At 34.8% G+C, this 22737-nt stretch overlaps 1 long non-coding RNA gene across 1 annotated transcript in view; it reads left to right on the top strand.

Annotated features, from left to right (window-relative positions):
- The window catches only part of LOC135276944 (uncharacterized), a 60778-nt gene extending 42562 nt beyond the window's left edge, over positions 1-18216 (top strand). Inside the window, exon 3 of the long non-coding RNA XR_010344502.1 lies at positions 18128-18216. This is a non-coding gene — a long non-coding RNA (uncharacterized LOC135276944). The remainder of the gene's footprint in view (positions 1-18127) is intronic.
- Positions 18217-22737: the final 4521 nt, after the last annotated feature.

Consider the following 22737-nt stretch of genomic DNA (forward strand, 5'->3'; position numbering starts at 1 on the left):
AAGACATATGTGAAATCAGGCGACAGGGGAAAAGGGAGATAGGTGATAAAGAAGATACCTTTCTTTTAGAGGAGGTAAGTTCATGAATTTAATCTCAAATGATAAGGAAAAGAAAATCGGAGAAAGACCATTCTACCCAGAGGTGAAAACATCTGACACCAAGGTATGGAGGCACTATGAATCATGAAGATTTTTGCAACACAGCAAAATAATTGAAAGCATGAACTCCAGATTAAAGGTCTCTGGGTAAGATTAGAATAATGGGCAAAGGACCTGAGGAGACATTTCTCCAAAGATGATATAAAAATGGCCAAAAGATATATAAAGTAGTGCTGAACACCACTCATCATCAGGGAAATGCAAATTAAAACTACTGTGAGATATGACCTCACATTGTTAGGATGACTGTTATGAGAAAGACAACTGATACCAAGCGTTGGCAAGGATGTGAAGAAAAGGGAACTCTCAGACACTGTTGATGGGAATGTAGATTGGTCCAGCAATTATGGAACACAGTTTGGAAACTTGTAAGGAAATTAAAAATAGAATTGCCATATGACCCAGTCATCCCTCTTCTGTGTAATAGACAAAGAAAATGAAATCACCACTACGTAAAGATATTTCAACTTCCATGTTCACTGCATCATTATTCACAATAGCCAAGATATAGAAACAAATGAAGTATCCATTGATCAATGAATGGATAAAGAAAATGTGGAATATATGGTGTACATCATATATACCACAACACATATGAGAACATTATGCTAAGTAAAATAAGCCAGAGGCAAAAAAAGATGAAAAATATTTCATGATCACACTCATAGGCACAATTTTTTTAAAAATGTGGTCAAATATAAGGAGATAGAGAATAAACCAGTGGTTACCAGTTTGGGGGAGTGGGAGAAAGAAATGGAGAGATGTAGGTCCAAGGATACAAAGTAGCAGATATGCAGTATGAACAAGGTTAGATATCTAATGTACGATATGGGGGTTATAGTTAATAAAATTGTATGATACTAGGGATTCTTATTAAATAGGTTTTAGCTGTTCATGACACAAAAAACTATGACTATGTGAGATGATAGATAGGTAAATCTGCTTCATTGCAGTAACCATTTTACTATCTATGTATATCTCACAACATCATCTTGCAAACTTTAATTATAAAAAATAAAATTTGTTTTAAAAAAATTACATGAGAAAATAAATATGGACCAAAAAGAAGAATACACACAGCAAGAACAACAGAAATGTCTGTGTATTAGAATTTTTTCCTACCATATGTTGTACAGTCTTAAACAGATTACTTCTTTGTCATATTTTTGTTTCCTCATTGGCAAAAAATAGTAGTTATACTTTCCTCAGATATTTGTTGTAAGAATCTAATGAAATGATGAAATAAAGTACTTAGAACAATGCCTGGTAAAATATAGTAAGTGCTACCATGACTTTCAACTTCAACTGGCCTGCTTTCTGTGAAAGTCTCTACATAACCATAAATCCCAGAGTGAAGTTTTCAACTTGGGAGAATAAAAGGGATAAAGACAAATTTGTCATTTATAAATTTTTCAAAGTCATCATTCAAAGATTAAATACAGGATGTATGTGAGCATAGCTCATTTTTTCCTTCTATTCTTTATATTACAGCTCCTGTAGGCTTTGAAGAAAAATTACAGTTATGTTATATCCTACAGTGTTTAGCAAGTGCTGAGAAATATAAGGAACTTATAGAATAGAATCCTCTCCTTGAAGAATTCAACTTTGGGAAATTTGAAAGAAAGAAAAAGCAGTGCTTCAGTGAAACTGTGTGTAGTTCTGATAGTCAAATGTCTGATGAAAGTTTTAAGGACACAGTGGTAGCCCTTGGTAATCCCCAGTTTCTAAAAGACATGTCATATGGCCATTCCCATTGGTTCTGAATGAGGCATTGTATTTAAGGGGGAAAGGGGGAGGCGGATAAGAGAGGGAGGGGCAGACAGAAACAGAGGAAGACTGAGAAGATACAGGACACAATTACCAGAGTGCTGACTTGGAATATTAATGCAGCAACAGAGAGGTCACTCATCAGAAGGCTATGACATAGACAGTTACCTCTGGAATCTGGAGGTGTGAGTGACTGGCCTCTCCACAGACCACCATCACTGAAGAACTAATACAGCTACATCAGCATTCCTGGACTGTCCAAGTCACCTAAAATAGATTAGCTTACCTCCAGGGGAGAATCAGAGAACACATCCAGAATTAGAAGGCCAGTGTGAACCTGCAGCAGATGGAGCACAAGAAGCTGAAGCCCTTTTTCCTAAAGTGTTGTGATGACAAGTGTATAAGGCCCTTCTGACATCCTCACTTATTTTTCCAAAGATTCGACTCAATCCTATAGGAGAAGGAGTGCAATATATATATATATATATATATATAGTAGTGTGTATATATATAGTAGTGTATGTGTGTATATATATATATATATATAAAATGGTTATAGTCCTTGTTGTGACTGAAATATAAAACTTAATTGATCAATCACTAAAGTGGACTGAGTTTATATGAAAGTGACTAAATTGATTCTGAGTCAGACAGATACAGTTTTGAATTTGAAAATCAAATCAAGTTATAAGAAAATGAAGTTAAAAATTGGTACAATAGCATTTGTGACTGTGAATGTCTGTAACCCCTACATAATAAGGAGTTTAAACATCTTCCTAAGGGCAATTAGATGCCATTGAAAGATACTAAGCTGAGAGGTGGCATGATCAGATTTTTATTTTAGTAAAAAATCACTTAGGGAGAAAATTAATTGGATTCAGTGGGAGGAAAAGCAGCAGGGCATAGATAAGGAGCCAGTTAGAAGACTATTGCTGAAATTCATACAAGAATATTTAAGTTCCCTAAATAATGCAGTGGAGTGGATGAACCTGAGGGATATTAAGTAGAATGAATTTATAGGACTTAATGGCTGCATATTCTTGGAATGATGTGGGAGGAAATGGAGGACACTTTCATTCATTTAATATTTCATGAGCATCTGTTGTGTGCCAGGCACCGTGTTAGATGCAGGGAACACAGGTGTGAGCAAAAAGGACAAATCATGACTTTCAGCAACTATATAGGCTAAAAAGAGATGCAGCTATTAATCAAACAATCACATAAACAATGTGGCTCTGATAACTGTACAATTTAGGATTTCACATTGTGAGAAATGTTTTAACCCAGAGTGAGGTAGAGGAAGGTTGACCAAAAAAGGAGCACCTGAGATTTAAATTGGAGGGTAGGGAAGGATCAATTTAATTACTACTAAAGAAGTATCTGTCTGGAATTTCAAATAATTCTGATCATGACCATGAGTAAGAAATGTCTTTTGACTAATGACTTAGGGCTCATACACAGACATCCACTCACACACACATACACAGATGCACAGGAACACACAAGCATGCATGCATATGGACAGAACAAAAGTTTGGGATGTAAATTTACTCTAACTACTTGTACGCACTATGTCAAGCTGTGAAGAATGCTGTTAGTCATGCTGTTAATTGAATAATTTTATTATTTTAATATTTTGGACAGCTCATTCAATTGACTTCAAGATTCACTCAGTAGTTGTCATCTGTAGGTTACAGAATACTGACTTGCTATCAATATTTTTTGCATGCACACCTTACTGAGTGTTCCTAATGATTACAACAACCCTACCATTACATAGTATCATTAGTTCCATTTTACAAATGAGTCCACTGAGGTTACTGGGCTAAAGCTGCACAGTTAAGAATGGCAGAACTTGAATTACATATAAAGCTAAACCCACACATTTAACTTTCCTACGGCTTGCCTTATGGATGGGAATGTCACTTAATAAAGATAATAAGCCTGGAAGTAGAAGAAAAGAATGTGGTTTCTCTCACACATCGATTGGACATTTCCATATCCATAAGAGCAGACCACAGCAAAGACAAACTGGCCAATGTGACATAACGCTGTCTTTATCAATGATGCTGAATGTTTCCAAAAAAAATAAAAAAATGGAACTAAAATTACTTGATTTGCCAAGTTTGGATTTGGCATAGACATCTTTCAGATTTCTATTATCTTCCTTATTCTTACATAAAATTATGAAAAAGTAGCCTCCTATACATTGTGAATTATGATGTGATGTACGTAGTTACTTGGTACATATATGTACCAGCCCAAATTTCCCAAAACAATGTTTATTCTAATTATGTTTGATGTATTACAATATTTTCTATATTCTTTTAATTTTCAAATCTTAGATGGGAACTCATTACATTGAGGCTTACCTGCTTGCATATACATCTTCCTAAGCATCTGCCTTTTTGGTGTCATTTCCTTGAGGTATGGCTGTGTTTTCAGAAATTCTCTACCAAAAATTCAATTATCTTGTGTGAATAGTGACACTGTAATTCATTATCAGTTGTTGACAATTTAATGGGAATCAGAGTATCAGATACAATTCAATGTAACAAACATTTATTAAAATCAACTGTAAGATTCTGTCCAAGTTTCAAATCACTAATTATCTTAGGAATCTGATTGCAAGGGCAGTGAAGACACTGGACACAGGTACATAACTTTTTATATGAGGAAGGGGAAAAGATGGTTCTGCCCTGCTGTCTGATGGCTAGCTTGTGCAGAGCAGCTATAGTGTGGGGACCTGTGTGGGCATGCTGAGGTCCTTGGGATCCTAGGGAATTATGTGGAAGTGCAAATGGTAAAAGGGCTTGTATCAGAAGCAATGACACTCCAAGAGCAGTAAGCATACCCAATAGTCAGATCTCACTATCTAAGACTATTATCCCATAAATGGAACAAGTGCTTCTTGGAGAAATGGCCAATTATGGGACTGGGGCAAGATGATTGTAGAGTATCTTGTATTTTCGGAAAGTAAGAAACTATTTCAAAAATTCCTGAACACTAAACAACCTACAATGATGAAGGGATGTAAAAGGGATATAAACGCCAACTCAGAGAACCCTGATGGCCAAAGCTAAAATAATTTCAGCCATAAAATAAATATCATAGCATTGGATTATAACCCAAAGTATAAAACAATTATCTCTAAGTCCATATTGGTATAAATCATTGAATAAATAAGTAAATAGGGGAGATTGAAAAATATCAAGCCTAAAAGAATTCCAAATAACTTGTGTAGACACTCTATCCTCAAGGAGAAGGAGCAGAAATCTATACCCCTTAACTGGCTTCCTTCCAGAGAGTGCAATATGGAAAAGAAGAAGAAAAAAAGAAGCTTTACAATGAAGAAACCTGACAAATGTTGTTTCAGCCAGGCAATCAGGGTTACCATGCTAAGCCTTGTTGATGGCACGCACACTTGATATAATATGATGGTGAGAATAATTCTATTTTATTCTTACCATCGTATTATATCATTCTATCATATCATATTATGTATGTCTATTCTAGAGAATAGATACTATCTATTTCTGTAGTCCTTCTCAGAAATCCCCCAATTCTCAGTCTCATTATGAGAAAAACGACTTTAAAATTGGGAAAATTTTATAAAATGCCTGACAAGTACTTCAGCCTGCCAAGGTCATTAAAAACAAGGAAAATGTAAAAAACTGTCTCAGCCAAAAGGAGTATGAAGAAGCGTGATCACTAAACATAATGTGTATCCTGGATCATAGACTGGGACAAAAAAACAAACAAAGAAAAACATTAGGCCTGGAATCCCAGCACTTTGGGAGGATGAGGCAGGTGTATCATGAGATCAGGTGATAAAGACCATCCTGGCCAACATGGTGAAATCCTATCTCTACTAAAATACAAAAAATTAGCCGGGAGTGGTGGTATGTGCCTGAAATCCCAGCTACATGGGAGGCTAATGCAGGAGAATTGCTTGAGCCAGGGAGTCAGAGATTGCAGTGAGCCAAGATTGCACCACTACACTCCAGCAAGACACCATCTAAAAAAAAGAACATTAGAAAAAAATCTAAGGAAATCTGAAAATGTGTGGAATTTAGTTAATAGTGATGCATCAATATTAGTTCATTAATTGCTGCAAATGTATCATACACAATATAAGATGCTAACAATAGGGGAAACTGAGTGTTAGATGCATGGGAACTCTCTGAACTATTTTCACTGCTTTCCCATAGATTTAAAACTGTTCTAAAATAAAGTTTATTCTTTAAAAAGCTGGTATTAACAAATGGTAAAAATCTGGTATCACAAATGATAAAAATCTGGTATAACTAACTTCAACTAAGTATGTTTTCTTACCTTACACCTCAGCTTCCAGCTGGCTTTACCTATGTTCAAAAGTAGATTTTCTACATTTACTTCAGAGCTAAGTTGCCAAATTAATTCACGTTTAAAAAGCTGGCAGCAAAAACATTAGCAGTGGAGGTGAGTGACTGAAGTGATGCATTTTCAACATCATCAGAGCCCTCTGGCACACAATCCTTATATAAAACAAATAAAGTGATATGAGACAGCAAATTGAGTATGATATAATGCCAAATGATCAATTCAACGTGCCTTGTCAACAGAAAAATAGCAACTCTCTGTAGAAAATCATCCAAGTAATTGCCATGTATGACATAGGTAGTATTCTCCTTGGAACAGCTGCTGCTACCTCAGGAGAAGACAGGGCAGGTGGTGAGAATGTCACTGCCTCTTTGTAAGTCACTGTTTCATTTTTCCTGTATTTTCCCCCTTCTTTGGTAGTTGTCACTAGTTGGTCTCTGTAGAGAGAGTTGAACAGATTTGTGAATCTACTTAGCACAGCCAAAGTTGAATAGCTTCCAGATTGTTAATACTCCACAACAGCATTTCTATTGTGATAGGCTACTTTTATTCAGTCCCTTTGCCAAATATTTTTCCCCTTGTAGAATAAAAGCTGACTATTTCTAAGAGCTCCCAATGTGTCTGGAACAATGCTAACGCTTTATGTTGAAATTAACTTGTAAGGCCCTCAAAATGGCCTCATGACTGGGGACTTAGTGACCAGTAAGAATACTGAAGTTTAGAAAGTTTAAGTAACTTGCTTAAGATTGGAGGTTTGCAAATGGCTGAGCCAGGATTTGAACCTAGATAATGTGACTTCAGAGCCTGCATGTTTTTTCCAATGTGTCATTCAGCCTGCCCTGTATATTCTGTGCATGGAAGGTAGTCGTCTGTATATGTGCTTGCTTTCTCTGCTAGACTGAAAATGATTTAAGGAAATAGATTATAATGTTTCCAGCTCTGTCTCTCTTATGGTCCCCAAGAATAATAAAAACATTTTATAATTATTTGTTACATAAAGTACCTACACTTTTTTAGAAAACATTATTTAATCCTATTTTGAAAAGTGCATTATACATTTAAAACTGCATTGACCTAGAAAATAAAGTGAGATTTCTCTAATGTTTTTGTGTCTTTTTCTTGTTCATTATTGTTCCTGACATAAAAGGGTGAAGTAACCAAGAAAACTTGGCAAGCTAAGATGTTAAAAGGAGGAAATAGTCAATGACAAGTGTTCCTTTTTAGTTGCACAAAATCAGGTCTTAAAATAACATTTCCTTGAGAAAAGGTTTTTAAGAAGGATGCTCTGTACTAGATTATTTGCATAGCCAGCAGGGCAGTGTGATTATCTGGAGTAGAAAATTGCTTCCTGAAGTGGCCCAGTGCTTACAAGAGGCAAAATATGATTAGTTGTGACACTGAGTACCAAGGAAAAATGTCCCATCTACCTGGGACTGGTAAGCATCCAGATGTTCACATGTCCTGAGACTTGCTAATTGTTTGCAGTGCACTGTAACAACCCCCTTAAGGAAGAAGATTATATGTCTTTGAAGACATAAAGATGCCAGAGGACCAATGAAACAGATGCTTCAGCATCTCCAAATGGAGCAGCAACATTGCTCCAAGTTTGCCAGCAGTTCATGCATTTTGTAATATCATAGACTGAGGGGAGATTTTCTGAACCTTGTAAGCATTCATTGGCATTCATGGATAAGAGGAGATCTTTATCAAATAACTCAGACAGTGGCCTTTGCAAGGTAACAGCTAAGATTATGTCAGACCTGGGAAATCAATTAAGTTGGAAGACATGGTGACTTAAGTGATTTTTAAAAAATTCTTGCTACTGGTGAGTGAGAGATGAGAAAAAAGGACAGGAAGGAGGAGAGGAATAAGAAGAGTAGGAAGGAAGAAAATAGGAGAAGGAAAAAAAGGAGTGAGAAAAGGAAAAAGAAGTACAAAGGTATATTCATTTTCAAGGACCAAGTAACAAATTGCTTAAAACCGGGTGGCCAAATAATATAAATTTATTGTCTCACGAAACTGGAGGCTAGAAGCCAGAGATCCAAATGTCAGTAGGGTTATGCTCCCTCCAAAACTCGTAGGAGAGAATCCCTCCTTGTCTATTCTAGGTTCCTGTATTTGAAGTCCTTGGTAATCCTTAGCTTGTAGATGCATCACTCTAATCTCTGCCTCTGTCACCACATGGCTTTCTTCCCCCTGCGTTTATTCCATCATCTTCCCTGTGTGCATCTCTGGGTCTAGGTTTTTTCCTCTTAAGGACAGCAATCCTGCAGGTTCAGGAGCCCACTCTACTATAATATGACCTCATCTTAACTAATTACATCTGCATCCGCACTATTTCCAATTCAGATCACCTTCTGAGGTAACGGGGGGTAGAATTTCAACATATCTTTTTGGGAGAATATAATTCAATTCATAAAAGAGGTCTTTGATAATTAAAACTAATTTCAAAATGTAGTCTGGAAATAATAAAATTGGTTATTGAAATCCATGGGATCTTCTGAAAAAAAAAAAAAAAATCTACCATATCTGGGTCTGTTAGATGTGCATTTCCCTTTACTGACTTCAGGGGAAATCTATTCCTTTATTCTGGGAAGGAAACATTTTGATGGATCGGAAGTACATGACTGTATAAGGAAAGCTGAAGAGACTGAATACTTAATTTTGTACACGCAACATAGTAATCTTGCACATTGGATTTTATATATTCAAGATGAGGGTGAATAAATGAATAGAGATTTCTGATTTGGGGACAATCTCTGAACCATAATGAGTCCCTAGTTCCTAGGCCAGTGTCTGGTGCAGAGTCATATTTCACACATTTCTGTTGTATGAATGAATGGATGAATTGATAAGAGCTAGTGTTGAGTGGTGAAAATATCAGCAGCTGCTAAATCAGAGATGCTGGTTTTCAAATTCTAGCTTTGCTATTAATACATCCAAATTGTGGTGTTAGCATATCACTTGTCATTCTGAGACACTATATTCTCATGTGTAAAAACACACAATTAATACGTTTTTTATGATTGTTAAAGCATATGCCAAGCAATATAAAGTGCCCAGTACTTTGCCTGTTAAATGATGGTACTAAGTAGAAAGTAAATCTCTTGAATTTGATCAGTGAGTTTTCTAAAGATACTGCTGTAAGGGAAGCACACAGTTTAGGCACTATTACAGCAAAGACTTTTTTTTTAAATACAGAATTTTTAACTCAAGGTAATTCTGTTCTAGCTAGCCAGGAACACAAAGATAAAGTAACTTAAACAATTAAAATAAAGATTAAATCTTGCAATGCTGATTGTAAATAACTATCCTAGGATGTCAAAAATAAGACACATGTAGGAAAATCCATCTGCTTACTTCCTCATCTCAGAAGCATATGTTTATTTCACAACCATGTATACATCTAAATACTAACGGAATGGCTTGATAGAACTAAACATCATTAATTTTAGTATTATTTTAAATTATTTTCCCTAAACATCTGTTCTCAGTTGCCAGCATTAACTCTGTCAGCTGCTGATGACAGTGCTTTCTGATATCACTTATTTGAATATCATTGATGGCAAAACACCAATAAGCATTCAAGAAACCTGAAATATTGAGAGATGGTAGGAGCACTGGCAAGATACGTACACCCAAGTAGCCAGGAACACGTCAACCATGCAGGTTCAGAAAAAGCACAAGGCAAGGGAGTATAGGGAGCCCACTTTTAGGAAGAACGGGAATCATAAGGAACATTCCCCATGGAGAGTTCCCTTGGGAAGACATTCAGAATCAAAGCTATGAGCAGAATCTTAGGAGCAAAAGATCTCTGATCCTCTTAGTGTTCTATGTTTAACCTGCACTGCTGCATTATTCAATTTGCCTTTTTTTTTCTCACTCTCAGTGTTACTTCCTGCTATTCAACTACCACCACTTTCTCACTCTCTCCAGTGCAGCTCTATCTGTTGCATATCTTATTCTGAATATCCATAGTTTCTGCTTCCTCTTGACTGCAGGTTGTCATGTCTCCTAACCTTTCCAGCAGAATCTACAGCTGTTTTATTTTCTCATACTTCTGGCCTCAAGTTACTGAGAAGAGTTTCTAGAGGGGTCTGAGGGTATCTGTGATTGACTTTTCCAGTCAAGTCTGTTAATACTTTCCAAAGGAAATTTAGAGCTGAACATCCTCCCATGAGTGAGAGAGCACCAGAAAGCTTCTTGGGGAAGATCGATAGAGGGAACGAGATGAGACCCATGTCGATATAGTATTATTCCAAGACCTACTAATACCCACTGGGCCAAGAGGCCTGTCTTTCATGGACCCAGTTCCCTGTTCTGTAAAATGGGAATAAAAGAACAAGTGAGATAATATAGGTAAAAAATTATTGAAAAACCTAAATTCCTGTGTATGCATCAGTTATTTCTACTCCAATTGCTGCCCTATTTAGGAGTCAAATTTATTTAAGTACTTATTTTTTTTTTCCCATCAAATCAAAGGGTATGGAAGACTTTCTGTTTGTTAGACTATCATTCCAAATTTTAAAAAATCTATACAGTTTTCTCTATGTTCTTTACTATATATAAAATTTCTACATTAGATGTTAAGTCAAATACAGTACTCTAACAGTTGAGCATTAACTGGTCTGTGTTCCAACTGGGGGTGGAGAAACCATATATTAATAGTGAAATCAGTATTCTTTAATTCCCTCCTGCAATCAGTTGTCACTTTCCTCGGGCTAATAGACAAAGGGCCATTTGCAAAGCTGCCAAACCTACATCCCCCATGCTGCAATTTGAGCCTATTTCCTTTTATTTTATCCACCATGGAAAAGAACAACAGCTGGACACATCAATTTGCATAATAACCTCTCCTGCTCAGAGATTGTTGGAAGGTCAGGTCTCTGTTGCTAACACATTTCAGGCAGAACCTCTCTCTTTTTCTCTTTTGTTCTTTTCACAGCATAACGATCTTTTGACTAAAGCTGTATTTTAAAATATTTTGAGTGCCTGACAATATAAGACTCCTTGCACAATTCTTTCACAAGTTTCTTAGTTAGGGAAGATGTTGAAAGAAAAAAACAAGAACAGAAAAAGCGGGAATAAATCACTCTGCTAGTATTCTGGAGAGGTTTAGATACGTTTTTACTTAGGCACTGCTGACACTTCTGTAGCATATCAAATTCAATTGAGATTAAATGCATGGCTAGAAGGGAAATTTGGGGATTAATTCTGTGCTTATTATATTATGAAACATTTTAGAATCTCAGTGACAAAATGTACATAAATAGCTTTGTACAACATTTTTTATATGGATAAGCCTAATGGAACTGGGGAAATAAATTTATTTTCATGTAATATAGATGATATTCAACACAGGATAGAATACATTTTCAATTCTCCTTGAGGTCCCTCAAGATTATTGATTTGTAGTTTACTTATGGAGAGCTAGAGGAGACAAAATACACGTATTTTATATTAAAGAAGTTTAGGATAGAGTACTGAACTTTAGAATTGAAGACATAGGCTTGTAAATCGTTTTAAATTAGAAAAATACATAAGTTTTCTACTTTGAATTATTTCTATAAAAGAGTCATTTAAGGAGATAAGAATACATAGCAACAATATGAATTTTCATAGATTTTAAAGAAAATTGAAACTGATGGAAGATGGTGAGCCAAGAATTTAAAACAAATTTAATTAAGCAGACTTTCACTTCTGGTCTCAATGAAGTAATCATGTAACTGACACTGGACTAGTCTTCTTGCAAAAGAAAAAAGCCATAAAACCAGGAGAAAGTATTTAAGGCAGCAATTTTCTGGTGTTAGGCAACAGGTGAAGTAAAACTGTGATCAATTAGAGAAGGAGAATTCATGAGACGGAACACATGCTCTCCCTTCCTTTTTTCTGCATAGAGACAATTCCATGGCTGCAGACAGAGAGCTAGAATAGAATAGAATATGATAGATCTGCTGAACTGGGGTTCTCAGAGTTCAGAATGGCTGAAGTGGCTGGAATCTAATGGGCAGAGCACTGGGGAGCAGGGAACTACATAGGAAGTGTGTGTGAAACCATGGAAGAAGGACTGCCATGAATTCTTCACCAAAGGTAAAATTGTGCATGCAAAGAGTGAGATTACGTCAGGTTTACCAGAAAGTGGTTGCTACAGAGCCAGAAACAAAACAGATATACTAGAATTTGGGCATCTCTTGGAGATGGTGGAATTCTGGTTTAGTCAGAGTGAAGAGAACATTTTAGCACCCCTGAGCATGCAACTAAGATAATGGAAAATGCATGCCTAAGGAGTTAAGAACCATGTTCTAGAGGAAGGTCTGCCCTATGAAAATTTAAAAATTTAAAACCATGCCGCAACAAAATCCACAGGAGAAACAGAGTTTAGATTGGAGCCTTGCCAAGGTAAAGAGAAACTGGGTAACATCTTGGATTTGCCACAGATCTCCTTGATAAAATAGAATATATGCCATATATATATCATAAATTGTTCGATTCTGGCCACCAGGAGTTAAACTGGAATTCAGTAACAAAAATAATAATTGAAAAATCCTCAAATATTTGGATTTAAACTGCACTCTTCTAAACAGCACGTGGATCCAAGAATAAATTGCAAGCGAAAACAGTATTTTTAATTAAATGACAGTGCAAATACAACAGATAAAAGTTTTAAGGTATAAATCTAGAAGAGTCCTTGGAGGAGATAAAAGTCAATGATATAAGTTTATATCTTAATAAGTTAAAGATAGAAGAACAAATTATGAACAAGAAAACATATTAAAAGAGAAAAAGAGAAATGCGTCCAAGCCAACAATTTACTATTTAAAATTATTGATAAAACTGAGATCCCACAAATATCATCACTGAAATTTTACCACAGCAATTAAAAAAAAAAGCATAATGCATCATTACCAAGAAGAGGAGAGCAGTCCAAGGAGAAAAAAGTGATTCCAATATTTAAACATTAATGCAGTTCACCACGTAAATATAACAAATTAGACAAATCATTCGATCAATTCAATGAAAGCAGGAAAAGTATTTAACAAACTCAATTCCATCCATAACGAAAACTGTCAGAAAACTAGGAATAGTATGGAATTTCCTCAATTTCATAAAGAATATATAGTAAAACCTACTGCTGACATTATACTAAATGGTTAACATTAAATGCTTTTTCCCTAAGATGGGAAGAGTCAAGGATGTCCATTCTCTACCTCTATTCAAAGTAGTGCTGTTGGTAGTAGGTAGTACAATATGGTAATAATAAGAATGAAATACATTTAAAAAAAAAAAAAAGGAGTTTGAGACCATCCTGGCTAGCATATTGAGATCCCATCTCTGTTAAAAATGCAAAAATTAGTTGGATGTGGTGGCATACACCTGTAATACTAGCTACTTGGGAGGCTGAGGCATGAGATTCGCTTGAACCTGGGAGACAGAGGTTGTAGTGAGCTGAGATCATGCCACATCACTCCAGCCTGGGCGATAGAGTGAGACTCTGTTTCACAAAATAAAATTAAATTAAATTAAAATAAAATAAAAAATAGAATAGAATACTTTTTAAATCAGCGTGTCAGTGAACATTTTTCCAAACAGAATACATCTTTTATTTTATATTAGAAATCAATGAAAACGTGTTAAAATGTAATGCAATAATAATTTATAAATCATGTTCCAGGAACGTGTTTTTCTCATTGTGAGATAGATCTTCACTTGGATATCTTTTCAGCACTTAAAGTAAACCTGGAAGATTATACGGTTTCTGTCTGCTTCAGGTCTTTTTATATACCTCCCACTTTTGCTTTGTAAACAGCTTGACTTATTGACAGTACTGAATATTATACAGTTCTCACTACTATTTATTTTATTTCATGATAAAACAACATTGATATGTTTGTTCTTGAATCTGTGTAACACATTTTCTTTCTTCACTGAACTGAGCCTGTTATTTAATTTTCAAAAATTCATTCTGGTTATTTCTCACCCCTGCTTGAAATGCATTCTGTAGATTCACAGTCTTCTGGTTCATTAATACTATGACTTCCATTTATGTATATATAACACAGGAGATTTCATGTTAACCCAAACATTGGTTTGTAAGTTGAGATTCATGAATTCACACATGCACCAAGAAGGTATGAAAAGTGTTTTCACTCACATAATAAGGCTTTCTGGGGCAGGGTAGGGTGGGCCTCCAAAGCGGGTCTGAAATAATTTGAGAGAATTGGGAAAGGAGGCTAGCATAGGGGTACTATGGAGGCTAGGAATTGGAGTTGGGATGAAGGTTCTTTCATATCAGCAGTGGCTTGTGTGTTTTGAACTTCCCACCGGCACCAAAAGAAAGAACAGCCAGGCTTTCTTGTCGCCTTGCCCAGATATGGAGCCCAGGAGGAGAGAGAGGGTGATGCTTGAAAGCGGTCAGCAGTTAAACATCAAAATTGGGGCCAGACTCTTTATTACATGAAGAAAAAAAGAAAAATAGATGTCATTGTAGGCAAAGGCTATTAGACAAAGAAATATATGTCGAGGGATAATGTATTTAAAGTATCCTTTGTCAAATAGCTCTTGGGAGAAAAAAAATCTGGTCTTGTCCCCTTTCTTCCTTCCCTCCCTCCCTCCCTCTCTTCCTTCCTTCCTCCTTTCCTTTTCTTCCTTCCTTCCTTTCTTTCATCTTCCTTTCCTTTTTTCTTAATATGCTTACTTCAAAGAAAACAGAATTTTATTTCCTAAATAAAATTTTACTTCATCTCTAGACTGGAAATGCAGTTTTAACCAATAGTAGTATAATAACAGGAAGACCATGGACAGGGTTGTTTGGATGTTCTGAAGTACTTTCTTAAAAGCCCAAACATGCTCTATTCCATATAGAAGTCCAACTAGATAATTTCTATAGCCTTTTGCAGTTTTCTCTGAGTTTTGAAATTAGGCATGTTTAATTAGTTTTCCTGACATAACTGGATTTTTGTCAGGGAGAGATGCACTTTTGGATGACAGTTATACAGATAATTATTTCCCTGCGACAAACACAATTTAATGTTGCTCTAATGTCCTCCACTGATGTGTTAGCTATCTTCTGTTTATTGGACCAGCTCTTTCAGGGACTTTCAGGTGGTGGCTTGTTTTTGTTCAGCATTGGCTACTGATAATAATTGGCACTGCTAGCTATACACAGGAGGGAATTTTACCATCTAAACAGAGTCCCCCCCCCAATCATAAATTATTTGTTGGTAAGAGGTCCAAGTTGTATTTGACATCTGCAAATATTAAAATAAAGTGACAAATACTCAGATGGCAAAACATTCATGTGACATTGATTAGGGAAAGAGAAGCCAGAGAATTTGATAAATCATTCCTCTTTCTTAAACTTAACTATGGCTGGTCAAATATTTCTTGTTTCTATCTCTTTAAGGGGAGTTTCTGAGAAATAGTTACCAGTTATCCATATAAGTCATTTAATAGCAAGATCTATATAGAGGAAAAATTAAAGGCTAGTATGTAAATTTTAAGAAGACTGATGATGTGGATATTACAGGTTTAACTTGGAAAAGTATGTTTTGCCTGGAGTATAAACAAAGAAATTCTGAAACCACAAATGGAGAACATTTACAATAATAGAGAATTACATTTGTACTGTTTAAGACATATGTGTTCAGGATTTAACAAAAGATGACTTTGTTTCTCATAACTTGTTCCTGTGTTGTTTCAACAGTTATTTATTGAGAATGTATTGCGCGATAGACATTGTGTTAAATAATTTGCACATAATTACCAAAAACAGATAACTCATATTCTTAATGGGAAGGGTTTAGAGAAATGGTGGAGAGAGATAAGCAAATAGGCAGTTGCAACAGAAAGATGTAACCTGGATAATTACTGAAATATGTAGAAACCTTAGGAGGTGATATTAACTTAATATTAAAAAGTCAAGGAAGTCTTATAGGAAAAGTAAGTTAGAATTTGAAAGGCCACATTGCGGTAGAATTGAGTGTGGAAATATCAGACAAAGATGACTGCATATGCTGAAGATAAAAGAGAGCATAACTCATACAGAGAGCTGAAGTAGAATTTGAGAAAGGCAGTCCTCAAGAACAATACTGAAGGGGTATGCATAGGACAGATGATTAACCTTCAGAAATGGCTGGGGACTTTATCCTAATGGAAATAGGCAGTCAGTGTAGGCTTTTAATGTCGGATTGCAATTTAACCAAATTTACATTTTAGAGTACTCACTCTCTGTTCCAATCAGGAGAATGGATTATATGGAGATAAGATGGGAAGGCTTGTGCATATCAGAACCAAGCTTCAATTTATCCTTTTCTTAAGTCATTGAGGCAGATTTCCTATTTTATGAAGGATGCAAAATCTAGACTTTGAAGGTAGTACTTCTACTGTAAAACAAATTGGGTGTAAAATGCCACTACTAATTACTGTTGGCCAACTCTCCTGCATCAATGCAAAATTTTGCTTAAAAACATACCCAAATGGAATCTTTATTAAAGTAAACTTATTTGTCCTATATAAGTGTGACTGGAACTCAGGCTTTTTTAAAAAGTAAATTTGAAAACTTCAGATATTTATTTTAAAGCACAACTAATAACTAATGCTTATTTAATATTTAATAATCTGAATATTTTTATTCTTATTTTAAAGCCTGCGTAAAGGTATTTTACAACTTAGGATTTCCTTTTATAATGAAGTGATACGTTGCTTTTATTAGCTCTATTCAGAGTAGGGAGAACATTTAAGTCTAGGCGCAAATCTACTGTGTATTGTTAAGTAATTATTGCTGTCAACATTACATAAATGTCATGTATGTTATACCCCCAACATTCTAAATATGTGAACTTGAAACTTTGGGAGCTTTATAATTGCATTCATACATTTAATTTTTTAAATATATTTGGTAATATTTGTGTGATAGTAATCATTTGAAATATGTTATTCTCATTTATGAGGGACATTAATTAAGATGTGTAACACAGGAAGAGAAACTAGGTGACTCGTGATCAAAGTTCTTTATAGATCTTCATAATTGATATGAAATATCAATAACACATAATAACAATTCTAAATCTCAGGATCAACTGAAGTATGAATAAGCTACTATAAAAGTATTTCCCAAACGGATTTACTGGGTATGGGTCATTGGCTCTTAGCATTTTAAAAGAGATAACATTATTAGGTGTTTGCTTAATGAGAAAAAGGAAATCTGAAAAGTTATAGATTTAACCAGAATTGTTTTTGCACAAAATAATGTAAATTTTCCAAAAGCTGATTCTATTATCTTAAGAATATCAAATATGGCTGACCCTTAACAACACATTTGAATTACACATGTCCACTTATACAGATTTTTTACAACAAATATATTAGAAAAGTTGTTGGATAATTTTAACAATTAGAACAAAACTTGTAAGCAAGCAACATAACCTAGAAATATATTTTTAAAAAGTGACATGTCATGAATACAAAAAATATATGTAGATCCCAGTCTATTTTATAATTACTACCGTAAAATATACACAAATAAATTATTAAAAGTTAAAATTTTTCAAAACTTATTCACACCAACCTTGGCTGTACATGGAGTTAGTTAGAGAAACGTAAATGAATGTAAAGATGCAGTTTTAAATCATAGCTGAAAAAACCTAACTGTGTTGCATACTGCATTACTATAATAATTTCGTAGCCACCCCTCGTTGCTACCCTGGTGAACTCAAATGTTTCAAGTATTCACTTAAAATGTCCTGTTACATTAATCATTTTTGTGTTACTCAGCTCCTCTCTCCAGTAAATTGGGTATCACAGTAAAAAGTATCTCTAACGTTTCTTATTTATTTTTCAGAGTGTTTAGTGCAATACCATAAAGCTTGAATAACACCATGGGACCCATATGAAGTGCTTCAACTGATACTGGAAGTACTCCCAAGAAGCAGAGGAAAGTCATGACATTACAAGATCAATTTGATTTGCTTGATACGGACTGTACATTGAGGTCTGAAGTGGTCATTGCCCACATTTCAAATAAAGAGTTCATCTTGTAAACAGATGACACAAGGTAACAATAAATACTGTGCAGTATTGTAAATATATTTGCTCTTCCTTATTATTTTCTTAACATTTTCTTTCATCTAGCTTATTGTAAGAATGCAGTATATAATACATACAACATTCAAACTATGTGTTCATGAACCATATATGTTATCGGTGAGATTTCCCATTAAGGGTGGGCTATTAGTAGTTAAGCTTTTGAGGAACCAAAAGTTATACACGGATTTTCCACTGCAAGGGTGGGGGTAGGGTGGGACCTCTAACTCCTGCATTGTTCGAAAATCAACTGTAGTATGGAAATTCAGATATGTATTCATCCCTTGGAACTGGCTACTCACAGTATTTTTAAATAAAACATACTCTCGGCTACCTGGAAGGAAAGGGCTCGTGTTTGATATAGAAGAAAATACAAATAAATGTGTGTCATGAACGAGATTATGAGGCAAAGGCATTTGCCTCACGGAGAAGACAAACATTGTTACTTTCATATCAGGGACCTTGTTTTGCTTAAGGAAGTGATTTGAACGTCTAAGAGAGGAAGAATATAGAGCCAGAATAAACTAAAGCCAGATTTTATCTTTTTTATACTTATACAATTCAACCACAATCTCTAAATTTAGAGTGGGAGACTTTTATTATGCTTTTTTCCACAATGTAATTACCTCAACTCTATGACCAAAAAAATCAAAGGATTGTCACTCCAAACTATGGTACCCTGGTATGCAGAGTGTTTTGAATTAAATGCCCTTGGGGAACAGTAGATGCTGGAAGAATCCTTTCCCTTCTCTGCAGAAGGGCTAGAAGTGCCAGAGAAGAAAACAATTTTTTGTCCCTTCCCTGATATTTCAAAACTGAACTCATGTCACAGGAAGGGAGACTGAGGAATGTAACCTCATCTGGACAGATTTTGTCATGAGCCGTTGTCTATTTCTTCCAGGCCCATTCAGTTATCAAAGATAATCATTTACTAACCATTATATGCGTGCCAGACCCATTTGTTCCTTCTAAAAGTTATTACCACCCCTTAATATTGCCACAATTCCCCTCTCCTCTTCTCTTATGAAGAAACGTGCATTAGCATCTGAACCTCATTTCTTATGGAATAACCACTCTCCTGTGATTTCCCCTGTACGCATTACATAAATTTAGGTTGCCATTTTCTCTTGTTAATCTGCCTTTCATCAGTTCATTTTTAGGAAAAGTTCAGAGAGCAAAGATGAAGCTTTCCCTCTTCAACTTTAGAGTGGTCTTTCAGATTCAGTCATTTCATTTAGCAAATGCTTACTGTGTGCCTGCTATAGGCTAGGCACTGTTCAAGGCACTTCAGATATGTTAACACTCAAATATGTTAACTTTTTCAGAGATTATTTCATAGTGGTATTAATCTCAGACACACGAACATATCTGCAGGTAAGAAGTTGTTCTTTTAACTTTTTACCTATGTTTTACCATTTTTATTGTGAAAAGATTTCATTTTACGCAAAAGTAGGAAGAATAGTAGAAGGAACTCTTAGTTACCCAACACACATTTCAACAAGCATGAATACACAATCAAATTAAAAGTGTCCTCCTATTCCCACCCTTGCTAAATTATATTTTTGACTTTTTGTTAAATTATAATAAACATACCAAAAAATAAACATATAAAATCAATGAATTTTTATAAACTGAAGACATTTGTTAAACCAGCAGACATAGTAACAAATAGACAATCCTACAAACAGCCCTTATCTCCACCCAAGTATGCGCTTCATCTAACAGCATAGATGAATTTTGCCTGATAATGTAATTTTTATACTTTTATGAACAATATGTTCATAGAATTACATGAAACACATGTTTTTGTGTTTGGATTCTTTTTTTTTAGTGTCATATTTGCGAGATTCTTCCATATTTTTACATGTAATTTTGAGCTGTTTTCATTGCTGCATATTAATGTATCCTGTGCATATACCATTCTTTAAAAAAATCCATTTTATACTAGAGTATTGGAATTATCTCTGGTTGGGGCTGTTAAGAGTGGTGTTTCCACAAACATTCAATACATACATTTTAATTAAAAAAAAAAGATTTTAGGTGTATACTCATGAATAGGATTGCTGGGTTTTAGGATTATGAATATGTTTAAGTTTAGTAGAGACATAGCCAGTGCTTTTCCAAAGTGGTTTACAACTTATTCTCCCACCAGCAGAGTATGTATTATGCATTTCTTTCTTCTCCATGTCCTCACCAGGATTTGTTTCAAGTTTGCCTTTCAAATAGGTGAACAGTGTATCTCATTATGATGTTAATTTGTACCTTCTAGAGATTAATGAAGTTAATGTTTTTCGTTCGTCTCCCCCTCCTCCTTTCCTCCTCCTTCTCTTTCTCCTTCTTCTCCTATTTAGATGGCTTCTTTCATAAGAATTTTTTCAAATAATTTAGCCCATTTTTCTCTTTTGTCGTGATTTATATTTCTTTAATCTATATGCACTCTAAATATGTGTTTTCATAAAGGGGATTGCCTTTTAACTCTCTTAATAGTGTCATGATTAACAACATTTCTAGAGTCTATTCAAGTTAAATTTATCTTTTTTATGATTGACACTTTTTATTTTTGGGTCAAGAAATAGTTAACAATTGCGATGTCACAAAGATGTTTCCTTTGCTTTTTTCTAAAAATCAAATTGTTTGCCTAATGCACCAGATCTATAGTACATCAGAATTTACAATCCACAGGGCCTGGCACCTTATAGAAACTTGATAGGTGTCTGATTTTTAATGTAGCCTTACTTTTACAGGAAATATATTACAATATAGAAATAAATTTCTACCTAGTAAATTTAACAAAATGACTACTACAGATATTACAAAACGACCAATTCATAGTGGCAAATAGAGAACATCTATTTGTTTTTCTCCCCTTTTTATACTGCACTGAAATAAATGTTTAGAGTCTAACAAAAAGTAGTAACTCAATAGCACCAAACAAAAATTAGTAATTTCTTCATCAAATGGAAATCATATGTGCAATGGATGGCAAATAAGACAAACTGAAACTTAGAGTAGGGTACGCATGTGTCGAGGGGAGGTGGACATTTTTGCCATGCCCTGGAACACCAAACTCAGCAGGTATAACAGACAGTAGGAATGAGAATTTGTTTTGAAAAGAAAAAATATATGTATATATTGAGGAAGACAACTGAAACAGTCAATTCCCATAGCTCTTGTCTCATCCTGTTTACCAAAGTAATTTTATCTCTGACCTTTCTTTTTTCTTTACTGAAAAAGAGTGAATATACTAAGCTTAGAGGGCTAAAAGAAAAATGTGCTGGGCTGCTTCACAAACCTCTTGAGCAGTTAAATGTTTACCAGATATCTATTTAGAGTATCAAAGATTCTCTGAACTACAGCAAAGGCACTTGTTTGAAAGCCATTTCATAGAACTAATCTTTTTGGTCTACACACTAGCTGCTTACTGTTTTTTGTGTGTCAAAATCCTTACAAATAAATTGATTCTGATTTAAACTAAATAAAAATGCTGTTATATAAATTAGAGAAACGCTCAAAATTCCAAATTACAAGATGCTCAAAAACATGCTCTTCAATGTCCTTTCCTGGAATGCTTCTTATTCAAAGAATTGTTTACTTCACACATTCTTTTGTTATGTCTGACCTTTTCGAAAAATGACGGGCAACATAAAGACTGATTCAAATGTAGTAGACATACCATTAGCAAAATCTATCTTATAAATGTTTACATCCAACACTTAACTTCAAATACAAATATCAGGTAGATTAAAATATTAAAAATATTTGTTAAATGCCTACTGGGGCTTTTGGTTGAATTTCAAATCAAGTAGTATTGTATGGCCCATATTTTTATTAACATATTTGGAATAGCTTTGAGCTAATGAAATATTATAGTAATATAGTGATTCCTCTCTTATCGGCAATTTTGGTATCTGTGGTTCCAGGTACCTTAAATCAACTGTGGTCTGAAAATTTTAATGGAAAATTCTAGAAATATAAAATTCACAAGTTTTTGAGTAGCATGATGAAAGCTCACATCATCTGTTCCATCCTGGTGGGTCCATGATGTAGATGCTCCCCATCTGTTATCATTTAGTAGCCTTCTTAGTGATCAGAGAGGCTGTCCTGGAATTACCATGATGCATGTGTTCCAGTAACACATGTTTTACTTAATAATGTCTCCAAACCCCAAGAATAATGATACTGGCAATTCAAATATGCCAAAAAGAAGCTGTAAAAGTTTCCCTTAAGAGAAAAGGTGAAAGTTCTTAACCAGAAAAAATAAATAATCATATGCTGAGGTTGCTAAGAACTATGGTAAGAACAAATCTTCCATCTTTGAAATTTTGAAGAATATATTGTTAAACTTGTTCTATTATTGTTTTAATCTCT

The sequence above is a fragment of the Aotus nancymaae genome, unplaced genomic scaffold (assembly GCF_030222135.1).
Source record: "Aotus nancymaae isolate 86718 unplaced genomic scaffold, 86718_ANA_hifiasm-v0.15.2.pri h1tg000029l, whole genome shotgun sequence".
Lineage (NCBI taxonomy): Eukaryota > Metazoa > Chordata > Mammalia > Primates > Aotidae > Aotus > Aotus nancymaae.